Genomic DNA, 12,942 nt, shown 5'->3' with positions numbered 1-12,942 from the left:
TCTTCCACGGGGCATTGATATTGTCTTTATATTCCACTGCGAACTCCACCACTCTTCCAAGGGGCATTGATATTGTCTTTTTATTCCAGCGCAACCTCCACCACTCTACCAAGGGGCATTAAAACCGTCTTGTTAAGCTACTGTGAACTCCACGTCTCTTTCACAGGGCATTGATATTGTCTCTTAATTCCACTGTAATCTCCATCACTCTTCCAAGAGGCATTGAAATCATCTTGTTAAGCTACTGTGACCTCCACGTCTATTCAAAGGGGCATTAAAACCATCTTGTTAAACCACTCTGCACTCCACAGCTCTTCCCAGGGGCATTAAAACCGTCTTATAAAGCTACTGTGACCTCCACATCTCTACCAAGGGGCATAAAAACCGTCTTGTTAAACCACTCTGAACTCCACAGCTCTTCCAAGGGGCATTAAAGCCATCTTGTTAAGCTACTGTGACCTCCACAACTCTTCCACGGGGCATTAATATTGTCTTTTTATTCCACTGCGACCTCCACTACTCTTCCAAGGGGCATTAAAACCATCTTGATAAGCTACTGTGACCTCCACTTCTCTTCCACGGGGTATTAATATTGTCTTTTTATTTCACTGCGACATCCACAACTCATCCAAGGGGCATTGATATTGTCTTTTTAATCCACTGTGACCTCCACCACTCTTCCAAGGGGCATTAAAACCGTCTTGTTAAAACTACTGTGACCTCAACGTCTCTTCCACGGGGCATTGATATTTTCTTTTTTATTCCAATGTAACCTCCACCACTCTTCCAAGTAGCATTAAACCGTCTTATTAAGCTACTCTGACCTCCACGTCTCTTCCACGGGGCATTAAAACCGTCGTGTTAAGCTACAGTGACCTCCACGTCTTTTCCACGGGGCAATGATATTGTCTTTTTATTCCACTAAGATCTCCACCACTCTTCCAAGGGGCATTAAAACCGTCTTGTTAATCTACTGTGACCTCCACGTCTCTTCCACGGGGCAGTGATATTTTCTTTTTATTCCACTGCGACCTCCAACACTCTTCCATGGGGAATTAAAACCGTCTTGTTAAGCTACTGTGACCTCCACGTCTCTTCCACGGGTCAGTGATATTGTCTATTTTTTCCACTGCGTCCTCCGCCACTCTTCCAATGGGCATTAAAACCGTCTTGTTAAGCTACACTGACCTCCACGTCTCTTCAACGGGGCATTGATATTGTCTTTTTATTCAACTGCGACCTCCAACACACTTCCAAGGGGTATTAAAACCATCTTGTTAAACCACTCTGAACTCCTCAGCTCTTCCAATGGGCATTAAAACCGTCTTGTTAAGCTTCTGTGACCTCCACGTCTCTTCCACGTGGCATTGATATTGTCTTTTTATTCCACATCAACATCCACTACTCTTCCAAGGGGCATTAAAACCATCTTGTTAAGCTTTTGTGACATCCATGTCTCTTCCACGGGGCATTGATATAGACTTTTTATTCCAATGCGACCCCAACCTTTCTTCCAAGTGGCATTAAAACCGCCTTGTTAAGCTACTGTGACCTCCACGTCTCTTCCCCGGGGCATTGATATTGTCAATATATTCCACAGCGACATCCACCACTCCTCCAAGGGGCATTAAAACCATCTTGTTAAGCAACTGTGACCTCCATGTCTCTTACATGGGGCATTGATATTGTCTTTTTATACCAATGCGACCCCAACCATTCTTCCAAGTGGCATTAAAACCGTCTTGTTAAGCTACTGTGACCTCCACGTATCTTCCATGGGGCATTGATATTGTCTATTTATTCCACAACGACAACCACCACTCTTCCAAGGGGCATTAAAACCGTCTTGTTAAGCAACTGTGACCTTTACGTCTCTTACACGAGGCATTGATATTGTCTTTTTATTCCACTACGACCTCCACCACTCTTCGAAGGGGAATTAAAACCAACTTGTTAAGCTACTGTGACCTCCACGTCTCTTCCACGGGGCATTAAAACCATCTTGTTAAACCACTCTGAACTCCACAGCTCTTCAAAGGGGAATTAAAACTGTCTTGTTAAGCTACTGTGACCTCCACGTCTCTTTCATGGGGCAATGATATTGTCTTTTTATTCCACATCGACCTCCACCACTCTTCCAAGTGGCATTAAAACCGTCTTGTTAAGCTACTGTTACCTCCACGTCTCTTCCACGGGTCATTGATATTGTCTTTTTATTCCATTGCGACCTCCACCACTCTCCCAAGGGGAATTGAAATTGTCTTTTTATTCCTCTGCGACCTCCACCACTCTTCCAAGGGGCATTAAAACCGTCTTTTTAAACTTCTATCTCCACGTCTCTTCCAAGAATCATTGATATTGTCTTTATTCCACTGTAACCTCCACCACTCCTCCAAGGGGCATTAAAACCCTCTTTTTAAGCTACTATCTCTATGTCTCTTCCACGTGGCATTGATATTGTCTTTTTATTCCACTGTAACCTCCACCACTCTTCCAAGGCGCATTGAAACCAGCTTGTTAAGCTACTGTGACCTCCACGTCTCTTCCACGGGGCACTGATATTGTCCTTTTTTTCCACAGCGACCTCCACCACTCTTCCAAGGGGCATTGATATTGTCTTTTTATTCCACAGAGACCTCCACCACTCTTCCAAGGGGCATTAAAACCATCTTGTTAAGCTACGGTGACCTCCAGTTGTCTTTCACGGGGCATTGATATTGTCTTTTTATTCCACTGCGACCTCCAGCACTCTTCCAATGGCCATTAAAACCATCTTGTTAGGCTACTGTGACCTCCACGTCTCTTCCACAGGGCATTGATATTGTCTTTTTATTCCACTGTGACCTCCACCACTCTTTCAAGGGACCAAGCAATGTGAACTGAGATTGTTATATTGTTATATATTGTTATTGTTATATTACTTCTTAGCTTGTGCAATAAAAACATGTATCTAGAGAGTAAGTTTCTTCAAAATGATCTGGTTCTTTAACACTGGCCCATCGCTGTTGTTTAATAGTCTGTTTCGACAGGCCGACCACGCTTCCCTAGCTCACAGAACAATCATTAATATGTTATTCTGTGAGCATATAATACCATTGTTGTTGGCCGCACATGTTCTATTTACTTAGGACAATGTGTTGCCAAGAATGATGGTTTTTTTTAAGTAAGCCGCAAAATCATTTCACCTTACAAATGAGCGTTTTGGTTATTCACTGGGCGACTGGCAGCCTGTTGAGACAGGCTAATTATGCTAAAACAAGCGTTCTAGGAACCACCCTTGCAGATAATTAACCTGCTTAAACAAGCTGCCAATCACTGAACGAATGGCCAAAACAATCGGCCAGTGTAAATGTGCTCTAAGATTATGTTCACAGTATTTACCAAATGTATCCATCGCCTGTAATGGGTTTGATTTTTTTTTTAACGTTTGTGGTATTCTTTACCATTTGTCATTGTATTGGAAAGTAAAATACAGTTTTTGTGTGGTAAACTATTTGCTTTCATCAGTGAGCTACGTATGCAATTCTATGGCATATAGTTGCATACATTGAGACCTTACGTGTTTCCATATAATTTGAAGAAAGCCTTAAGCTGCTCATACACTTTATGCTACATTCAGACATCCATGTCTACATTTACAGTGGGTACGGAAACAGCTCAACAAGGGGGATGCCACACCCCTAATTTGCACAGAATGCAAACAAGACAAAAAACCAAGCAATGTGAACTGAGGTCTAAGATGGTACACATGCAAGAAATAGGAGCATGTTCACACTAGCAAAAAGATGCAAAACCTACAAAAGACAAAAAATATATCTCATACCCTACCATCATTATATATAAAGGTAAAACAAAGTTGCATATGAAATATAGGGTACTTAGTGAACTATTTTTGATCAAAAAAAGTATACAAGCCGTCCCAACAGCGACAAGGTGACCCTAAATTGGGACGGTCCTACACTGTCTATATTAAAAATCTTACTGTATATCAAAGTTGAAGTAATGCATATAAAAGGGTAGACAAATAGAACCAGGTCCCAATATCAGACCACATAAGCACGTGGTAAGCTACATATATACTAACCAGCTCAACAAGGGGGATGCCACACCCCTAATTTGCACAGAATGCAAACAAGACTAAAAACCAAGCAATGTGAACTGAGGTCTAAGATGGTACACATGCAAGAAATAGGAGCATGTTCACACTAGCAAAAAGATGCAAAACCTACAAAAGACAAAAATCTATCTCATACCCTACCATCATTATATATAAATGTAAAGTAAAGTTGCAGATGAAATATAGGGTACTTAGTGAACTATTTTTGATAAAAAAAAAAAGTATAAAAGCCGCCCCACCAGTGACAAGGTGACCCTAAATTGGGACGGTCCTACACTGTCTATATTAAAAACCTTACTGTATATCAAAGTTGAAGTAATGCATATAAAAGGGTAGACAAATAGTACCAGGTCCCAATATCAGACCACCTAAGCCCGTGGTAAGCTACATATATACTAACCAGCTCAACAAGGGGGATGCCACACCCCTAATTTGCACAGAATGCAAACAAGACAAAAAACCAAGCAATGTGAACTGATGTCTAAGATGGTACACATGCAAGAAATAGGAGCATGTTCACACTAGCAAAAAGATGCAAAACCAACAAAAAATATATCTCATACCCTACCATCATTATATATAAATGTAAAGCAAAGTTGCATATGAAATATAGGGTGTAACATACCTGGCGGCGTCCTTGCATAGTGGTCCATCTCCCACTGTGCAAGAGCGCGCACTTGATCTCCAATCCAGAATGTCTCTCTGGCTTCCCTCCATGCTGTCTGTTTGCTTCTGTGTGCTGCTGCTTAAGGGCGGCGCCCGATCACTTCCTGCTTCTTGTACCTGCTGTGGGCACACCCCTTGTGCGTCCTCAGCCTATTGCTGTCTGTCACCTGGTATTTAAACCAGCTGCTCCAATTAACCCATGCCTGAGCATTGTGTTTCATTCAGTGTGTGCTTTCACTCTGAAGGTGCCAGGTCCCGTTCTGTGTTCTCTTGTCTGCCTATCCTGGAGGCTGTATTTCCAGGCCTGTCTGAACACGCTCCTAGTCTGTTCCTCCCGCCTTCTAGGGGCCGATTACCTAGACCCGCTCCTGTATCTTGTCTGTCCTGTCTGAACACGCTCCTTGCCTGTTCGTCCCGCCTCTCTGGAGGCCGTATTCCCAGACACGCTCCTGTATTCCGCTGCAGTGTCGGTCTCCTCCGTACACTCAGTTCCAGTCTGAACTCTCTCCTATCTTTTACCTGTTTTTTCTCTATGTCCGTTCCTTTCCTTTTTCTGCAGAGTCTGAACTCGTACCTAACTCCTGCTTGTTGTCTCTGTACACCCGTTTGTGAGTTTGTGGTCCACTCGCTACTTCACTGCAAGTACCCTGTGGGTATCTGGCTCTGCCTTTCCCTTCCTGTCTGTTCCGTGTGAACAGAGCCCTGTCCCCCCTGCTCTGCCTTGCTCACTGCTCCGGCGGTTCTAGCCTGCTCTGCCTTGCTCACTGCTCCGGCAGCCTTGCTCCGCTCTGACCCTTTTGCTCGCTGCTCCGGCAGCCTTGCTCCGCTCTGACCCATTTGCTCGCTGCTCCGGCAGCCTTGCTCCGCTCTGACCCTTTTGCTCACTGCTCCGGCAGTCTCGCTCTACTCTTGCTCACCGCTCCAGGCGGCCTAGTCCTGCTCTACTCTTGCTCACCGCTCCAGGCGGCCTCGTCCTGCTCTACTTTTGCTCACCGCTCCAGGCGGCCTCGTCCTGCTCTACTCTTGCTCACCGCTCCAGGTGGTCTCGTCCTGCTCTGCCCTTGCTCACCGCTCCAGGCGGTCTCGTCCTGCTCTGCTCTTGCTCACCGCTCCAGGCGGTCTCGTCCTGCTCTGCTCTTGCTCACCGCTCCAGGCGGTCTCGTCCTGCTCTGCTCTTGCTCACCGCTCCAGGCGGTCTCGTCCTGCTCTGCTCTTGCTCACCGCTCCAGGCGGTCTCGTCCTGCTCTGCTCTTGCTCACCGCTCCAGGCGGTCTCGTCCTGCTCTGCTCTTGCTCACCGCTCCAGGCGGTCTCGTCCTGCTCTGCTCTTGCTCACCGCTCCAGGCGGTCTCGTCCTGCTCTGCTCTTGCTCACCGCTCCAGGCGGTCTCGTCCTGCTCTGCTCTTGCTCACCGCTCCAGGCGGTCTCGTCCTGCTCTGCTCTTGCTCACTGCTCCAGGCGGTCTCGTCCTGCTCTGCTCTTGCTCACCGCTCCAGGCGGTCTCGTCCTGCTCTGCTCTTGCTCACCGCTCCAGGCGGTCTCGTCCTGCTCTGCTCTTGCTCACCGCTCCAGGTGGTCTCGTCCTGCTCTGCTCTTGCTCCAGGCGGTCTCGTCCTGCTCTGCTCTTGCTCACCGCTCCAGGCGGTCTCGTCCTGCCCTGCTCTTGCTCACCGCTCTGGGCGGTCTCATCCTGCCCTGCTCTCGCTCACCTCTCTGGGCGGCCTCACTCTGCTGTGTTTGTCCGCCACATCTGTGGTTCTGTTCCAAAGTCCCAGTGTGTACTGGGTCCTATCCCGCCTGTGTTCCTACCTGCTAGTGCCTTCCTGTCTGCACTCTAGCCGTGCTTGCCTGTACCCCCCTGCCTGCATACCCGCCTGCCTGCATACCAGTCGTGCCTGCCTATTCCCACCAGTCTGTGTGCCAGCCTAACCAGTCTGTTCCTGTATTCCCCTGTGTGGGTCAACAGCCATGTCCGGGGTCTATCCTGGAGTAGCACCTGGTCCCTCTGCTCGGTTCCTCCTTGGTGCACTGGCGTTGTATGCCGTCGTGTGACCCTGGTCGGATCGGGTGAATACCTAGTTACGCCCCTCCAGGCATTCACTCTCCGGCACGGTCCAGTGGAATCACACGCACACGCCGCTCAGCCCGGGCGTGTGCATTACATAGGGTACTTAGTGAACTATTTTTGATCAAAAAAAGTATACAAGCCATCCCACCAGCGACAAGGTGACCCTAAATTGGGATGGTCCTACACTGTCTATATTAAAAACCTTACTGTATATCAAAGTTGAAGTAATGCATATAAAAGGGTAGACAAATAGAACCAGGTCCCAATATCAGACCACCTAAGCCCGTGGTAAGCTACATATATACTAACCAGCTCAACAAGGGGGATGCCACACCCTTAATTTGCACAGAATGCAAACAAGACAAAAAACCAAGCAATGTGGACTGAGGTCTAAGATGGTACACATGCAAGAAATAGGAGCATGTTCACACTAGCAAAAAGATGCAAAACCTACAAAAGACAAAAAATATATCTCATACCCTACCATCATTATATATAAATGTAAAGCAAAGTTGCATTTGAAATATAGGGTACTTAGTGAACTATTGAGCTGGTTGAGCTGGTTAGTATATATGTAGCTTACCACGGGCTTAGGTGGGCTGATATTGGGACCTGGTTCTATTTGTCTACCCTTTTATATGCATACTTCAACTTTGATATACAGTAAGGTTTTTAATATAGATAGTGTAGGACCGTCCCAATTTAGGGTCACCTTGTCGCTGGTGGGACGGCTTGTATACTTTTTTTGATCAAAAATAGTTCACTAAGTGCCCTATATTTCATATGGAACTTTGCTTTACATTTATATATAATGATGGTAGGGTATGAGATATAATTTTTGTCTTTTGTAGGTTTTGCATCTTTTTGCTAGTGTGAACATGCTCCTATTTCTTGCATGTGTACCATCTTAGACCTCAGTTCACATTGCTTGGTTTTTTGTCTTGTTTGCATTCTGTGCAAATTAGGGGTGTGGCATCCCCCTTGTTGAGCTGGTTAGTATATATGCAGCTTACCACAGGCTTAGGTGGTCTGATATTGGGACCTGGTTCTATTTGTCTACCCTTTTATATGCATTACTTCAACTTTGATATACAGTAAGGTTTTTAATATAGACAGTGTAAGACCGTCCCAATTTAGGGTCACCTTGTCGCTGGTGGGACAGCTTGTATACTATTTTTGATCAAAAATAGTTCACTAAGTACCCTATATTTCATATGCAACTTTGTTTTACATTTATATATAATGATGGTAGGGTATGAGATATATTTTTTGTCTTTTGTAGGTTTGCACTCTTTCAAGGGGCATTGATATTGTCTTTTTATTCGAATGCGACCTCCACCACTCTCCCAAGGGGCATTAAAACGGTCTTGCTAAGCTACTGTGACCTCCACGTCTCTTCCAAGGGGCATTAATATTGTATTTTTATTACACTGCGACCTCCACCACTCTTCCAAGGGGTCATTGATATTGTCTTTTTATTCCACTGTGAACTCCACCACTCCATCAAGGGGCATTAAAACCATCTTGTTAAGCTACTGTGACCTCCACGTCTTTTCCACAGGGCATTGATATTGTCTTTTTATACCACAGCGACCTCCAGTACTCTTCCAAGGGGCATTAAAAACCGTCTTGTTAAGCTACTGTGACTACTACGTCTCTTCCACAGGGCATTGATATTGTATTTTTATTCCACTGCGACCTCCACCACTCTACCAAGGGACATTAAAATCGTCTTGTCAAGCTACTGTGACCTTCATGTCTCTTCCAAGGGGCATTAAAACCATCTTGTTAAACCACTCTGAACTCCACAGCTCTTCCAAGGGGCATTAAAACCGTCTTGTTAAGCCACTGTGACCTCCACATCTTTTCCACGGGGCATTGACATTGTCTTTTTATTCCACTGCAACCTCCACCACTCTTCCAAGGGGCATTAAAACCACCATGTTGTTAGAACTCTCCTGTTAGTTTTTTTTTAGTTTGCTGGTCACATGACCATTTTTGCCTATTTAATCCGGCTCCGCCCTCCTGGCCTTGCTGGACTTCATTGTATTTACTACTCTTGATCTAGCTTGGTGCTCTGTTACCGTTCTCTGTTAGTTTTGCTAGGTCTTCTGACCTCTATGCTTTTTGTTGTGTGTTTGTCTTTGACTGCTACTATTTCTGCTAGGAGGTGTCCAACTTATCCCAGTCCCTAGTTCTTGTAGGGATCCCTCCCTCACATCTATAGGTCTTCGTACAGACTAGCCGAGGACTTTAGCGGGTCTGATCGCAGGATCAGGTTCCCCTTACATCGTAGGGATCTAGTTTAGTTATATTGTAGGGACAGATCTCCTGTCTTTCCTTAGTTCCTGTAGCAGATCATAACAGTAAGTCCAGCCTAAAAAAAAAAAATAATTTTTTCTAAGGAAAGACCTCCAGTTTTCTATCATGGTCTCGGTTCAAGATTTGGCTCAACGCTTGCAGGGACTCTCTCTGGAGGTGGACAAGCTCCAACAACACGTGAGTAGCTGTTCTGGAGCACATTTTGTGGAACCAAAGGTACGTCTGCCTGATCTAATTTTTGGCGAACAACAAGATTTTTTTTCTTTTAAAAATGCTTGTTTATTGTATTTTCGTTTGAGACCCGGATCCTCTGGTGATGAATCACAGCGCATAGGGTTCATAATGTCACTTTTGCGCAAAGATCCTCAGGGATGGGCCTTCTCTCTCCAACCTAGTGATCTGTGCTTTAGATCAGTGGATAGTTTTTTTTCTGCTTTGGGTTTGTTGTACGATGATCCTGATCGTGTCTCATCTGCTGAGTCTGAATTGAGACATCTGAGGCAGGGATCAGGTAATGTGGAAAAATATTGTTCTCACTTCCGTCGGTGGTCTTCCCAGGTGGGGTGGAACGATTCAGCTTTGAAAAGCTTGTTTCTTGCAGGGCTTGGTGAAAGGGTTAATGATTTACTGATTGCTTATCCCACACCTGGAAACTTGCAGGAGGCAATGCAATTAGCTATACGGGTGGACAGGAGACTGCGTGCAAGGGTTAATGAGAGCAAATCCTCTGCTATGTCAGCTCCGAGTCCTGAGAGGGTCTGTGCTGACAAAGGAGAGCCGATGGAGATTGGGGCGATGGCAGCCCGCTCTCAGGAAAAAGACCGCAGGCTTTCTGAAGGTTTGTGCTTCTATTGCGGAAATTCTGGTCATTTTATTAAGAACTGTGTGCTTCGTATGAAGAAAGAAAAAAAAATGGTCAGTCATGCACGAATAGCCTGTTTAAATTCTAAGGGAGTATTCCTATCTGCTACTACTGCTGCTCAGGATGAATTAATTGAATTTCGGGTTTTTGTGGATTGCGGTTCTACTCTGAATGTGATTGCTGGGGGATTCTTAGAAAAACTTAAATTAAAACCTAAAACTTTGTCATCCCCTATTACTGTGGTTTCTGTTGATGGCTCTCCCTTGAAGAGTGTTACTCATAAGGTCTGTGAATTTCCCCTCACTATTAATGGTATTCATCAAGAGAATTTGGATTTGGTAGTATTAAATAATTTGCCTTCTCCAGTAATATTGGGGTTGCCCTGGTTAAAATTGCACAATCCTGTACTGGATTGGTCTACCAATGAAATTAAGTCCTGAAGCCCTAAGTGTTATGACAAGTGTTGTAACGGGCGCATTGCTGCTGTGGATAAAGGGGAATTACCTGTACCTATTCAGGATTTTTGGAGAGTTTTTTCTGAGGAGGAGTCACAAATTTTACCTCCCCATAGAGACTATGATTGTACCATTGAATTTGTCCCTGGAGCGACTCTTCCTAAAAGTTGTTTATTTAATCTTACTATTCCTGAGAGAAAGGCTTTGGAGGAATACATACAGACAAGCTTGGCCGCCGGTCACATTAGGCCTTCCAAGTCTCCTGTGGCTGTTGGATTTTTTTTTGTTAAAAAAAAAGATGGCGGGTTACGTCCTTGTCTGGACTTTCGTGAGATTAATAAAATTACTGTACGCAATCCTTACCCACTGCCATTGATTCCTGATTTATTTAACCAGTTAGTGGGGGCCAAGTGGTTCTCTAAAATTGATCTCCGGGGGGCATACAATTTGTTGCGCATGAAGGAGGGTGATGAATGGAAGACTGCTTTTAACACTTCTGTGGGTCATTTTGAGAATCTGGTTATGCCTTTTGGTCTTACCAATGCTCCAGCATTTTTTCAGAATCTTATTAATGACATCCTTAGACCTTTAATCGGCAAAAATGTGGTTGTGTATTTGGATGACATTCTGATTTATTCGCCTGATCTGGAGTCTCATTGGCAGAGCGTACGTGAGGTTTTACAGTTATTAATGGACAATTCGCTTTTTGCTAAGCTAGAGAAATGTGAGTTCGCTGTACAGAGAATTAGTTTTTTGGGTTACATTATCTCCAGTGAAGGTTTTGAGATGGATCCGGTTAAAGTTCAAGCTGTGCAGGAATGGCCTAGGCCTATTGGTTTGAAATCAATACAGAGGTTTTTGGGTTTCGCCAATTATTACAGAAAATTCATAAAAAAAATTCTATTATTGTCAAACCGCTGACCGATCTCACCAGGAAAGGTGCTAATGCGGTTCAGTGGACTTCTGAGGCCATTGAGGCTTTTGTGCTTCTTAAGGAGAGGTTCACCTCTGCTCCCATCCTTATTCAGCCTGATGTGACTAAGCCGTTTTTGGTTGAGGTTGATGCTTCCTCTGTGGGGGTCGGTGCGGTGTTGTCTCAGGAAAATAAGGATGAAATACATCCCTGTGCCTTTTTTTCAAAAAAATTTTCTGAGACTGAACTTAATTACGATATTGGTAATCAGGAATTGCTGGCTATTAAACTCGCATTTGAACACTGGCGTCACCTCTTGGAAGGTGCTGAATTTCCCATTCAAATTTTCACTGATCATAAAAATCTGATCTATCTTGATGCTGCCAAGCGCTTGAATGCCCGTCAGGCTAGGTGGGCACTTTTTTTCTCGCGGTTTAATTTTTCCATTACTTACATCCCGGGTACCAAGAATGTTAAAGCGGATGCTTTGTCTCGCAGCTTTTCTCCCATGGTCGGTGCTGAGGAGGAAGAGGAGAGCATTTTACAAGAAGGTGTTGTGATTGCTGCTTTGGACTCCGTTTTGGAGGATGAGATTCTTAAAGCTCAGGAGAATGCCCCATCTAACACTCCCCATGGGAGGTTGTTTGTGCCTAGGACCTTTAGGAGAGATTTGTTTGTTGAGTGTCATGAGTCTCGGTTGGCAGGTCATCCAGGAATTTCTGAGACCAAGAGACTTGTGGGTCGCAGTTTTTGGTGGCCTGGATGGCAGAAGGAAGTCATTAAGTGGGTGCGTCAATGTACTGTGTGTGCTAGATCCAAGTCTTCGCATGCTCCTGCTGCGGGGTTGCTTTGCCCTCTGGAGGTTCCTAGTGTACCTTGGACACATCTGGCTATGGACTTTATTACTGACCTTCCCCCCTCTGAAGGTTTCACGGTCATCTGGGTGGTCGTGGACCGTTTTAGCAAGATGTGTCACTTGGTTCCCTTCATCAAACTGCCTTGCGCTAAGACACTCGCTAAGGCCTTTGTCAAGGAAATTGTCAGACTACATGGTGTTCCTACTGACATTGTTTCTGATAGGGGACCTCAGTTCGTGGCTCGTTTTTGGCGTGCCTTTTGTGACTGGTTGGGAGTTCATTTGTCGTTTTCATCCGGATATCATCCTGAGTCTAATGGCCAGACAGAAAGGAAGAACCAGGATGTTGAGCAGTTCTTGCGTTGTTTTGTGGCAGACAATCAAGAGGGGTGGTCTGAGTTTCTGCCACTTGCTGAATTTGCTCTTAACAACCATACATCCTCTTCTGCTGGGTGTTCGCCTTTTTTTTGTTGTTCTGGGAGACATCCGTCTTTTGGGTCATTCTCCAAATTGGTATCGGCTGTGCCTGAGGAGGAGAGTTTTTCCGGTGATTTGGAGAGAGTTTGGACGGATGTACGTGGTAATCTTCAGGAGGCTAACAAAAAATCTAAGAGGTACTTTGATAGGAAACGGCAAGAGGTTTTGTTTGCTGTTGGTGACATGGTTTGGTTGTCCTCTAAGAAT

The sequence above is a fragment of the Phyllobates terribilis genome, unplaced genomic scaffold (assembly GCF_046119375.1).
Source record: "Phyllobates terribilis strain yellow unplaced genomic scaffold, ASM4611937v1 Scaffold_319__1_contigs__length_2182262, whole genome shotgun sequence".
Taxonomy (NCBI): Eukaryota; Metazoa; Chordata; class Amphibia; order Anura; family Dendrobatidae; genus Phyllobates; species Phyllobates terribilis.
The sequence above is the reverse complement of the archived record's forward strand: the minus strand, read 5'-3'. Positions refer to the sequence as shown.